The 12,096-nt window shown below is 36.2% G+C and overlaps 1 long non-coding RNA gene across 1 annotated transcript; it reads left to right on the top strand.

The window, feature by feature from the left end:
* The first annotated feature begins 269 nt into the window (after positions 1 to 269).
* On the top strand, positions 270 to 9,759 carry LOC140334561 (uncharacterized). Its single transcript, XR_011921593.1, has 2 exons — positions 270 to 569; positions 8,789 to 9,759. It is a non-coding gene; the product is annotated as an uncharacterized lncRNA (long non-coding RNA).
* The last annotated feature ends 2,337 nt before the right edge of the window (positions 9,760 to 12,096 follow it).

The following is a 12,096-nucleotide window of genomic DNA, read 5'->3' as shown; positions in this document are numbered from 1 at the left end:
TGTTTATTTTGCAAAGATTAAATTAAACAAACATACTTCTCACTTTGTCATGCTTTGATGATCTTTGTTATATGGGTCTTAAAACAACAGTCAAGATAATAGATAAAGCTAATGCACAATAATCTATCTAAAGGTCTTTATGGGAAACGGCATGAAAGAAATCTAATAGGCAAAAACTCTCTCTGATGACTCATGTCAGTGATCTGTATTTAAATGATGATGGACTCTTGGACAGCAGCACAGTCAGTGGACCGAATGGGGGGGGGGAGAAATGGCATAGAAACAAATTTTTATCTACAGTGCTCTGTACAGAAAATAAAATTCTCAGATTAGAATTAAATTCTTTAGGGCTGAACAGGAAATAGGAATATTAAAAAAGTAGAGCATTATTTCTATATTATGGAAAATGCAATTTCATCATGAATTAACTCTTCTAACAACTGTGCATGGAAGATAGCAGCACCCAGCGAAGAAGATTCCTATGCACCAGGACGAAGAAAGAATCCAGGACAGTGTGGGACAATATTGAATCCAATTGTAGAGGGGACAAGGGCTCTGCAGAAGTAAAGGTAAGTGTCTTTTTTTTAATTACTGAAATTTCCGCTTTAAATACATTCAGGCTTAAACAAAAAATTGTACTTCAGCATTTACCCAATCATTTTTTGTACTCAAATCTATAAAGTTCAACCAATAAAATGTTATCCTCAAATAAAATTCTAATAATTGTTCTAATATTTGTGGGCTTCTAATTTCATTACAATTAAAATGCCATTTGTTTGACTGATGTCTTGTTCATTCATTCAAATAAAAACAAGCACTTTACTTTTCTATTATCTTTGGCCACAAATGCAAACCATTTTATTGTTTAAGTTAATGAGTCCTTATTTGTAAAAGCGAGAACAAAGGAAGTGCTGTACACCCTGAATTACAAAATGAATTGAGTAATATTATAATATGTACAACATTGGGGGCATGATGTCAGTAATATCTACACAGATCTGTATTCAGTTTGTACAATTTCAGCTTCATTAAAATGTATAGCTCAACTAAATGAAGCAGCCTGTTGTAATCTAATCTATCTATCTATCTATCTATCTATCTATCTATCTATCTATCTATCTATCTATCTATCTCTTTAGTCTAGTAGCTACAAAGGTGATTACCACCTAAATAAAATAAATAAAAATAAAGTTCCACTTTTACAAATTCTAGATATGGCGGGGCATTGTTGCAGAAAGACCAAACAATGTCCCTTCCGCAATAATCATTCTTACCTGTCTGATAACTCCTTTGAACTGTAAAACTGCTAAGATATGGATGTACAACTCATCGTTGGTTATCAGGACAATACTGGCTTCACTTACTGTTACCAGGACTAGATGAACTCCTGCACGCACAGGAGTTACGTCATTCTGGGCCTGGTCAATCAAGATGGCCGAAGATTGCAACTATGCAGAGAAGGAAGGACGGCGACAGGTGAGTATAGGGGGTTTAGTTCTGCTTTAAGTATAAATGCTTTTTCACTTTCTGTGGATTTAGATTTATTCTACATTTAGGCAGAACTAAATGTATATATTGTATTGAAATGATACTGAAATTACAAGGCCAAATGGTTTACCAGGTGGAACAGGAACAACTCTGCACAGAATATTTTGCTTCCCAGTTCTGCACTCTGTGCTTTTTTCTCATTTGATAGACAGCAGTATTTAGTAAAACAATTATTGAGTAGCTAACTATTACCAATAAAGCAAGCGAGCAGACTTGGGTGGTAATAGAATAGCCCAAGTACATGCCAGTATCTGACAAAAAAGGAAAATGGTTTCTAATATGAACTTTCATTCCCTACTTGATAAAGCAAAAGGTATCACAGATTTGTAGAGTGTTTGCATTGCTTTATTATTTTGCCTTTTTTAGTTCCTTTTCCCCCTTTATGAACATGTTAATGTGCTAATGCAATTAATAAACATAAACTTTCTATTTCTATTACATACCTGTTTTTAGACCTGGTGATGTCATCGTCTCTGTGCTTCTGTGCAAAGCAGACAGATCATGACTGGTGGGGTATTGTACATACCTTACTGTATGTGCACAGGTGATGCTGAGTAGCCACATTTGAAAGAACAGAAAACCAATAAATTGAAGGGTTACCCATGGACAGTAATGGTAAAAAATGGAAATAGCTTAATAATGCTGGATGTCCTGAGCCAGGAAATAACATGGGCACTGTCTGACTTACTACAGCTTATTATGCAAACTGCTAGATGCTTGCAGTGTGCATTAAATCAGAGTAATCAATTTCAGTCCAGAGGAGGAGCTGTACAACTATGCAAGACAAAAGATAAAGCTGGATTCAGCTTCCACTTATAATTTTAAACTGCATCTAAGGAAACAAAATACTGTAATAGAGATCATACCTATGCAAACAGCACACAATAGGGATGAAGGGTTAAAATATAATTGATCAATGAACATTAATAAAGAACAGGGTTAGTGACCAACTGTGTTCCTGTAAAAAGTGCTATCCTACCTGTGAGTTTCATGATTGTTCCTTGTGTTTTAGGACTAAATAGTTCTGCTTTAGCCTGTTCACCTGTCAAAGGGATTGCCTGGAGGACTGGGGGACAGAATGCCAGTATTGTAACAATAGTAATATAATTAGGTGTTCACACTGGCAGTGAAGTAGCAGAGCTGTTACTATTTCCTCATATCAGTGAACCATGGCCTTGGGAGAAACTCTAGATGTAGCTTCCACCCCCAGCAGCCCCATAAAGAATGAATAGGGGTGGCAGTGATTGGTTCAATACTTCTCACTATATGGCGGTCAAATCCGCTGCAGCGTGAGCAGCCAAGTGGCAGGCAAGGTGCCAGACTCTGGAAGCCACATGGGATTTCTTGATTCCCCTGGCCTGAACATTGTGAATGTTCAGGTGGGAAATATCACTGATAATAATTTAATTTTGTGGTCTTTTATGTTTTCAGTAAAATTGTTGACCTTCACAGTGTGTCTGGTGTGTCCCATGCCCCCCTAATGCTGTGTCTACCTAATAAAAGGGAATAGAAATATTTTTCCATGGTAGCAGATTACACACTTTTGATTAATTATCCTCATGACAGCTTGGAGGTTGTGAATAATGAGTAAATCATATGAACTAACACTAATTCAGAAATGTAGACCCATCGTCATAAATTCCTCCTTAGCCTCCTCATTTCCTATTTACAACCACAGAATGGGACAATGCAATTTCCCAGCTTCCTTATCTTTGTCTGTATTCTTATCTGTTAAAAAAAATATTTTATAAAACATGTCCAAACCAGATCCCTATGTTTATATTTTATGTGGCCTAGGGCTAGCCATAAATAGTGTTTCCAGAGATAGAACAGCGATATATATCAGAGATATATATATATATAACAGAGATATATATACCAGTACTTTAAGTTCTGAAGATATATATATGATGTTTTTAGTCATTGTGGAATATTACAATTCAAAAGCCAGAAAACACAGCAGAACAGAGAAAGAAACTGAAGCTGAATGACCTCAATATCACAATATTCCCTGGATCCTTAGGGTTTCTCCAGAGGTTGCAATGGTTCCTTGAGCATTAGCTGAGTAATTTGTGCTTTTAAGGTAAGTTTAATTGACATGAGTAATTTTTTTAGCAATCTGTAAGGTGATTTTTTTGCAACTGTTGAGCAACGTAGAAGGCATTCTTCCCTCTGACCACCGGGTTATTGTAATGTGAGTTGTGGATTTAGTGATTATAGCAGGGGTTCTTTAAGGCCTGAACATTATTTAAAGCGGTTCCCTATGTTAGGGTTAAGAAAAGGCTGCTTCATTGTATGCGGAATACCTGTTTTTTCATTGTGATATTTACCTTGTTTTCGGGCAGTGCTACAGTACTTTGAACAGGGTCAGATTGGCTTCACAGGAGGTCTGGAAAAATCTGGTGAGCTTAGTTCTATTGAACCCAAAGTTATGGTTTTTGTGCTCAATGCTGGGCCTCTGTTCCCTGCTGCCCTACAAAAAAGGGCCACTGTGCAAAGAAAACAATGTCTACCGCATAGCTCTCCTTCTCTGGTGGGTCCTAGGTCCCCAAATGAAGTCTGGGTGTGCTTTACTTGAGTGAAATTTATGTTGACTGTTATTTATGTTGACTGCTATTGTCTCGCCATGTGTGTGTCTCTGTCTCCACTTGCAGACATGGATTAAGTTTTAGCTTCACTTGCAGTATTAGCTCCACTTATAGGCAGAATATTTGGAAAATCTCCCTGTGCAACAACAAGCACCTCTAATGGTCAGCACTAATTAAGAAACTCAAAAACAAGCCAGAACGAACATTTTTTGGTGAGCCCAACAAACTGCATAGTTCACTATTTTATTATGCACGCATTTGTGGTCAGTACAAATAGAAAAGGTCAAGCTGTTCATTCAAGTCCTGTTGCAATATTATCAGCTGACAGCTATGTGTACTGTACATTAAGTTCTAACAAGTCCATGTATCCAGGAAAGCATTGATTAATGGATTGAAGGAATGTGTTGCACAGCTTCGGTTAGAGAAGTTGCTTAGTCATAATTACGGATAATCTACTTATTAAGTTGCTGACATGAATGAATTTTTCCTGGGCATCAACATAACTTGTTCATTATATTTCACTTATTTACTTCGCTTCAAAGTAGATTATATTAATTAACTCTGTGGCAAGAGTTAAAACTAGATGCTTATTGATTTGTTACAATGTGAAAGTGTAGTAATTATATATCAGTTTGAAATTCATTCGCCAAGGTAAATTATGTTTTATTATGTAATGCTGTAATAGTAGAGTAAGAAAGCTCACTAATATTTATAGGTGTGTGCTAAATTACATATAACAGAACTGAAAATGACTGCACAATATTTACTTTCTAAGAACAGACAAACTGAATTTGGCTGAATTGTAAAACAGCCATACTAATTGTAATTCCATAGACAAGTCTTTCTCAAATAGGGTTTTGTGGAACCCTAGGGTTCCTCCAAAGGTTGCTCTGGATTCCTGGAGCAATGAACAATTTTTCCCACTCTGGTTAGTTTATTTGACACCAATGATCTTTATGGCTATCTGTAAAGGTGGCAGCTTCCCACTTTTAAGCCATGTAGGAGGCATTCTTCCTACTGACCACCAAACTATTGTACTTGTTGTGGATAAAGTAGTTGTACTAAGGGGTTCCTTAAATACCTGTAAGTTATTTCAAAGGGTTTCCCCATGTTAAAAAGGTCAAGAAAGGAGACGCTTTTACCTTGATTATGTAAAGCAAAGTGAAAGAGTCCCTGGGAATGCCAATGCCCCATATTCCTATGTTCGCAGCAACTTCTTGCTCCTTTGCAGTCATTACTAAAATTAGTTACCTAGGTAAATGGTGACTTCACTACCCATTATGTGATAGTGTTTTATTCTACAGATTCACTGCTAGTGCAAAGCACCACCACTTGCTGCCCAATACCTGAAAGGAGGAGAAACAACCAAAGAGAGAACCCGTTGGGGTCGGGGGATAACCTTTGAAGAGACACTGTCACTCAATGGTAACGCAGAGAAGCAATTGTGAGACATGGTATAACGATCAGGGGTCAGGCTCGGAGTCCAGTGGCTGAAACAGTAAGCAGACACAGGCGGATGCAGTCCAGGATCTATGCACAAGCAGGGGTAGCAGATAAAGAGAAAACACAAACATAGTCAAAGCACAAGCCGAGGTCGGTAGCCAATGGTGTAAGTTGGAGACGGAGTGCGAGGAAGAGTAGTCGTTTAAACAGCAGCCAACGGGGGGTACACAGGTAGCAGTTTGGAGAACGCAATGTAATAGTAGCAGGAAGTGCAAGATATTGGCAGAGCACAATAATCTGGCAACAGGAAGTTTCAGAGACATGGATTAATTAGGAAGTTCATGGGAGGGACCTGGAGTTCAAGGTTCAGCAAGAAACTAAGTATCAAGGTATCTTTGTTCAAGGTTTCCAACAGAGTGCAAAAGGCAAACCCTCAAGTGGCACAGTAGACGGAGCTGCAGCCAGACACAGAAGCATCCCTGGGTTCGGATCCTGACACATGGACAGAGTTTTGTTTCCATATAACAAGAAAATTTGAAAAAGGGCTTTCTTGGGAGGATATTAAAATATGCATGTTTAAAACGGTTAAAAATTACATCAACATGGTAAAGACTATATAAAATGTTTACTTATATTTAAAGTTAGAATGTTGCCCTTTCTTATCTGGATTTTAAAGCAACTGTGTAGAATATTTGCATTTAAGGTTTGGATTCTTTGGAAGCCAATCCATGTGTGAAATGATGTCTCATTCTTACTCTTTCACAACTTGAGCCTGATGTATCCTGGCATTATCATCTTGGAATAAGCCTGTGGCATCATGGGAAAAAAAGTCAGTTGATGAAAAAAACTTTCTTTTCTTTCCCTAACATATTCAGGTAGTTAGCTGACCTCATTTTTGGGCACATATTTTTATAGAACCTAAGCCAACTAAAGCCACCCCAGATCATAACATTGCTCCCATAGCCTCAGGGACATTTTTTTGCCAGGCATTGTATCTGCCTTAAGTGTATTCTCCCAGGAAGTTATATTCTATTCTCTGAAGTCTTATTTGTTTGTGTTTTAATTCTGGTTTGAATCGTTCCAAATGACTCCTGACCCCTGTTTGTGTCTTATGTATATCTTTAAAGCCAAAGCTTTTCACTTCAAATTTTTGTAATTATTTTTGGAAGGTGACCTCCACCACTTAGTTACTTAAGTCCTGTCTACACTCTGATGCTGTCTGCCAAGTCTCGTCTTTCTCTGACGGATCTGTGACATATTTCACAACAGGCTTGACTGCATTTTAAGGCATTTACTGCATTAACCTGTGTTAAGTGGGTTTTGTGGAACAATATGACAGATTTCACACATAGTTTTCTTCCCATTTCACATTCAGAACAGGTTTAAACTTATAAAATTCAATAATCCTTACTATATGTTAATATTTGGTCTATGAAAATGATACAAAAGCGAGTTTGTGTGGTTGTAGATTACAGGAATTTTCATTGAGAGCAGTCGCATTGCCAAAGACAGCAGCACCATGTAGGAATTGTAGGTAGCCAAAGAAATAAGAGGTTATTTGGCTAGACGGTGTTATAAGTAGCCACACATTGCAAAGCCTCTGTGATCCGCAACAACTAGCCCAATGCTGAACATTGACTTTGTTTTAAAATTGCAAAAGTGTTTCAGAAAGGGGCTGGATGTGTTTCCAAATGCACAAAATAATACTTTTGCAGGAAATTACATTGGAGATCATTGTACAAGTTTAGCTATTGAGGTTTATGAATTAAAGTTTCCCGCTTTATACTTTAGGAGGGATATTCTCCCCAGGATCTGCTGCAGGTTTAGGATACTGACCTTGCAAATATGACTTTTCTAAACTTGGCTGAGAATGAAACTTTAAAGGCCTATTGTTAAATGTTCTAATCGGTTAGGTTGCCTCTTTTACAATTTAACATATTTATGAAAGTGTTTTTATGGATCACATTCTCCATTTCCAAAAAGGAGTATGGTACATGCTTAACATTTTAGGAAGGATTGTTTGACATTCATACAGATAATGGAGAATAAACACAAACTCAAAGTAGGCATACACTGGTCAACTGGTGTAGATGTATTAAAAATAGTGATCACTCGTACTACATACCTATGATGGGTAAATCAATACCTATGGAGTGCAGCAGGAAGGGCTTCTACTTTACTGGTGGTTGGCAGGGCTGGAGCAGCCCCCATTAACCACCAGCTAATAAATTGCTTCTAATTGTATTCTATACCAAACAGCAGTTTTGCTAAATGCCAATGTAAAAAATTATTCTTCGAAACTTGTTCTCTACCTCTTCAGTTGTCAAGCATCTGACACTCTGCCCCACCTCTGCTACACATTTGAGTTACAAAAGAAAGGGCATTAAAGATTAATTGAAATGACAGACCCTGTCCACTGCCTGTACATAGGATTATTTGATTTTAAAACCATTTCTGCTTAAAGGTGATTAATATAGCGTGCTGCACTGTGGAAATCTAGGTATGCATCAGTCTGATATATGGCTAACTATAGATTTCAACTTTTGAATTTGTCGTGTTCCTGTATCTCAGACTGAAGAGTATAAGTCCGTGCCACTTAGCACTAAACTAAGCAGTTACTGTGCTTGTCAACCCATGCTTTAATATATCAATTTGCAGATTTCTGTTTTAGTGATGTTCTGTATTTTTATACAGTTTTTTAAATCTCCCTTTTCAACAACTGCTGTTAATCTAATTAATATAATCTACAATTGCTGTAATAAAATTTCAATATCATACACAATTTTGAAGTTTTTACTTTGAAAAATTGTCAAAGTGTTCTTTTTTAAACCTAATATTATTTTATATTGAGTGAGCTGCTTTGTGTTTACCCTCTAGAATGCCCATTGAACAAAGGGCAACATATAATATGAGCCTTCATTGTTTTTCATTACCCTGGAAATGCCATACTATGCTATACAATCAGTATACTATGCTAATTCTATGTTTTACTAGGTAAAAACCGAAATGTACAAAAATTCCAAATGTAATCATTTTCTGGCTAGAAGTAGATGAAAACCAGTCTAATCATTTCCTCCCTACCATGATATCTAGGATGCAATATACAGTAGAGCTTTTGATGTAATGCAGCTGTTGTATAGGATAAGTAAACCAGTTAGTAATGTATTTCAAGACAGATCACATTCCTAAATAATATTCTTCACCCTCAGGTATGTGGACAAGTCTTGTGTGGAAATAATGACAGAACTGAAGACATCTGGCATTCTTCATAAGATGAAGAAACAAGCTTAATCTTCTGCAAAAGTGTATTTATTATTATATAGTATTATATAGGAAAAATAATTCAGTTCACATCATAGCAAAGTGGTCTGTTGACACTCTTATTTTTACTGCATTGAGAATTGTTGCCATTATGTGATTAAAATTCAAAAAAGGTCCTGCTAAAAAAAATGTTCTGTACAAAGCATAAATATTTGTGCATTGTGGTGCACTGTAACGCAGGTGTGTTGCAGGTTACTAAAGCTTTGCATTTAGATACAATTAATTTTATTTTGTTTCTCCCACAAAAATGCTAAATGTGTTAGTATTTTGTGGAAACAAATGTTATTACAAGTTTTATGACCTTTGACAGTCAAACATACAGTACTATATTGGTTCTGATTTATTTTAAGTTTTCTTTACATCTGTATCCAGTCCCATAATTATGCTGCAGAGTTATCCAATCCCTTCTTGAATTTTTGTACCGTTAACTCTACTGAAGTCACCCTGCAAAGTTTTGTTCTCCCAACATAATAAGCTGTAGCCAAATGCAACAGAAAAGAATTTCAAGAGTAGTAGCGGTAACACCTCATTTATCATTAGGTCACTAATCATGCACAAACTATAAATCAGTACTTCTGGACTGTGATTACTATAATAGGTGGTGAGTAAAGGAATGAGTCTGCAGTATAATTTTATGCAAATTAAAACACTGAACCTGTTCTTGTGTTAACTAACAGTACTTTTGCATTGAGGCTGTTGCAAGCTGTTTATTCCAACCCTTTATCACAACCGTATGGCAATTCATAGATCAGTGATAAGAAAAATCAAGGCTACCTTTAGATGACATCCCTCCATGTTTGATATGAGCTATACTGTCAATGTAAACCACAAGTTAATAAAAAATTGTGCTATCAATAAAGAGATATTTTTTTTATTGTATTTGGGTAAACTTACTACACGATTATTGTTAGATAAGAAACTAAATAAAACAATGTCACTTTACTTGCTGCTTCTTGTTTATTATGACGTTGCAGGATGTACAGCAATGAAAACTTTTCTTCACTTAATCCAAAATCCTAATTTTTTTTTTTTTTGCTGGAGTTAAGCTGCTATGTTACATCTGCCACATTTTTAAATTAATGACATTTTTTTCCATTCATGTTGTTTTTGTTTTGTGATTTCCTAAATAAAGAAAACAAACTACTGAAGTATGAGCACAAAAACATGTACCAGTCTGTGAATTTTTTTTGACAATCTGCAGCTGTCAGAAAAAGGAATGTGATCTTTGTTCTAGCCATCATTTAGTTATTTAATGGTGTACACTGTGTCTTCAGTAGATCTGATGACACTTTATTTAAAGAACGTGTGACACAAATAAGTATCAGGCATTTGCAGTTAAAGCATCTTATTCTAAATTCCTAATATTGAACTCCAGGCAACCAAATAAATACACAGGTGAAATATAGCTATGAGGACTCTTTTACCTGCCAAAGGACTTATCATTTTATACTTTTTGTAATGTACACACCTATAGGACACTACACAGTGATATCACTGACAAAATTGTTTTCCTTGTTAAGCTCTTTAACCTCTTATGTCATTTCTCATTTATTGGCCACAGTCCAGTTACAAGAGAGATGATCCACAGCCAAATAACCCTCAACCGAAAATAGTAACTGGGAGTGATCTTCCTGGATGTGCAGTGTGGTAGTTGTATGTAAATCCCAAAAATGGCTGTGTAGTATTACACTACACTACAGATGTTTGCGGACATCTGACCACTACTATGTGACCAAATGTATGTGGACACTCCTCCAAACTTCAGTTCAGGTGTTTCCATTGATTGTTGTTATTTAGGCTACAGTATACAAAGTATGAAGATACACAACTCAGCACCTCCTCCATGCCAAACTCTGCATGATATAGTATTCCCTTCCATGAATGTACAGATACTGTGTTTTGAGATCAGTAATCCATACTCACTCCTGCGACATCCCTTAAATGATATCCTCAACTCATCTCAAATTTGTAACCAAATGTTTTTCAAATCCCCTGAAGAAGCCGACAGGCAAAACGCGTCGGGTCACAAGACGGTTTCTTCCTTTTTTCTAAAACCTTATTAGAGATAGCACTGTATAGTTCATCGGTCACTTTTCTCATGATTATATATAGGAAAGAACGCTTCAAACGCTGTGCTAGTTCTTTATGCAAAACTATGATTTGAATTGTTCTTTGTAATACACTAAAACCCTAGCTTTTCTTGGTCTTCTTTCTTTAATGTACATTCTTTAGGGGTAGCGGCCTATTACATAGCTGAGGAAATGTGATTAGCAACACTTTTAAGCTACAGTATACAAAGACATTTAGGACAATTGAACACTTCCAACCTTGTAGCAATAGTTTGGGGAAGGCCCACTTTGGTTCCTGCATGTTTTGTTGAGTTAAGTGTGCAGGAACATAATGGGTTTGTACAGATCCCAGACCCCAGCTCTAATGAATAGGCTGAATTGGAATACCAATCATCATTTTATTCTATATGTCATCATTGCATAACCTCACAATTGCTTTCTTGGCTAATTGGCTTTAAATTCCCTCCTATAAACTTCAGCAAAAAAAGTCATAGAAGAATGAAGATGGGCGGCTCACATGCTTGCTATTCCAGTTTTTTGTCCAAAAAGGTCCAAAAGCCCACATGATGTTTTTATTATTTTTTTGTAAATTAAAAAAACAAACACATTTGTTTGCATATATATACATGACATGACTGAGTGTACAATAAGGTGTGCAATACAAATACAAAGGAAAAAAGCAAATCATGAAAGGCAAATAAAATCTGGGTAAACATCAGCTTTCAGGTCTAGCTGCAATTAACTAACTTCTATCACAGTTTTGATTTTAAAGAAAAAAATTCACTAATCAACTTTTTTTTCAGCATATTTGGCTTCATGGAATGTTGTATAATACATTATCTCTTAAAACAAAACTTCCATCTGGATCTGTCCAAGCCAAGTTATTCTCTCACCCCTGCTGTACATCAGTGGATCAATCCTATACACATGTAAAATATGTCAGCAAGTGCACTTAGGTAAAACATGGATATCCTAAACTGTTTTGTCCTTGGCTTGCACTGTGGATGTTGAAATGTCCTAAATGAGAAACTTAGCAAGGTATTGACATTTTTTATTCTTGCACACATTCAAGGAAATATTTGTTTTATAACACAAAGCTGGATTATTAAAATATAACTTAAATATAA

The sequence above is a fragment of the Pyxicephalus adspersus genome, chromosome 7, assembly GCF_032062135.1.
Source record: "Pyxicephalus adspersus chromosome 7, UCB_Pads_2.0, whole genome shotgun sequence".
NCBI lineage: Eukaryota > Metazoa > Chordata > Amphibia > Anura > Pyxicephalidae > Pyxicephalus > Pyxicephalus adspersus.
The sequence above is the reverse complement of the archived record's forward strand: the minus strand, read 5'-3'. Positions and strand labels throughout refer to the sequence as shown.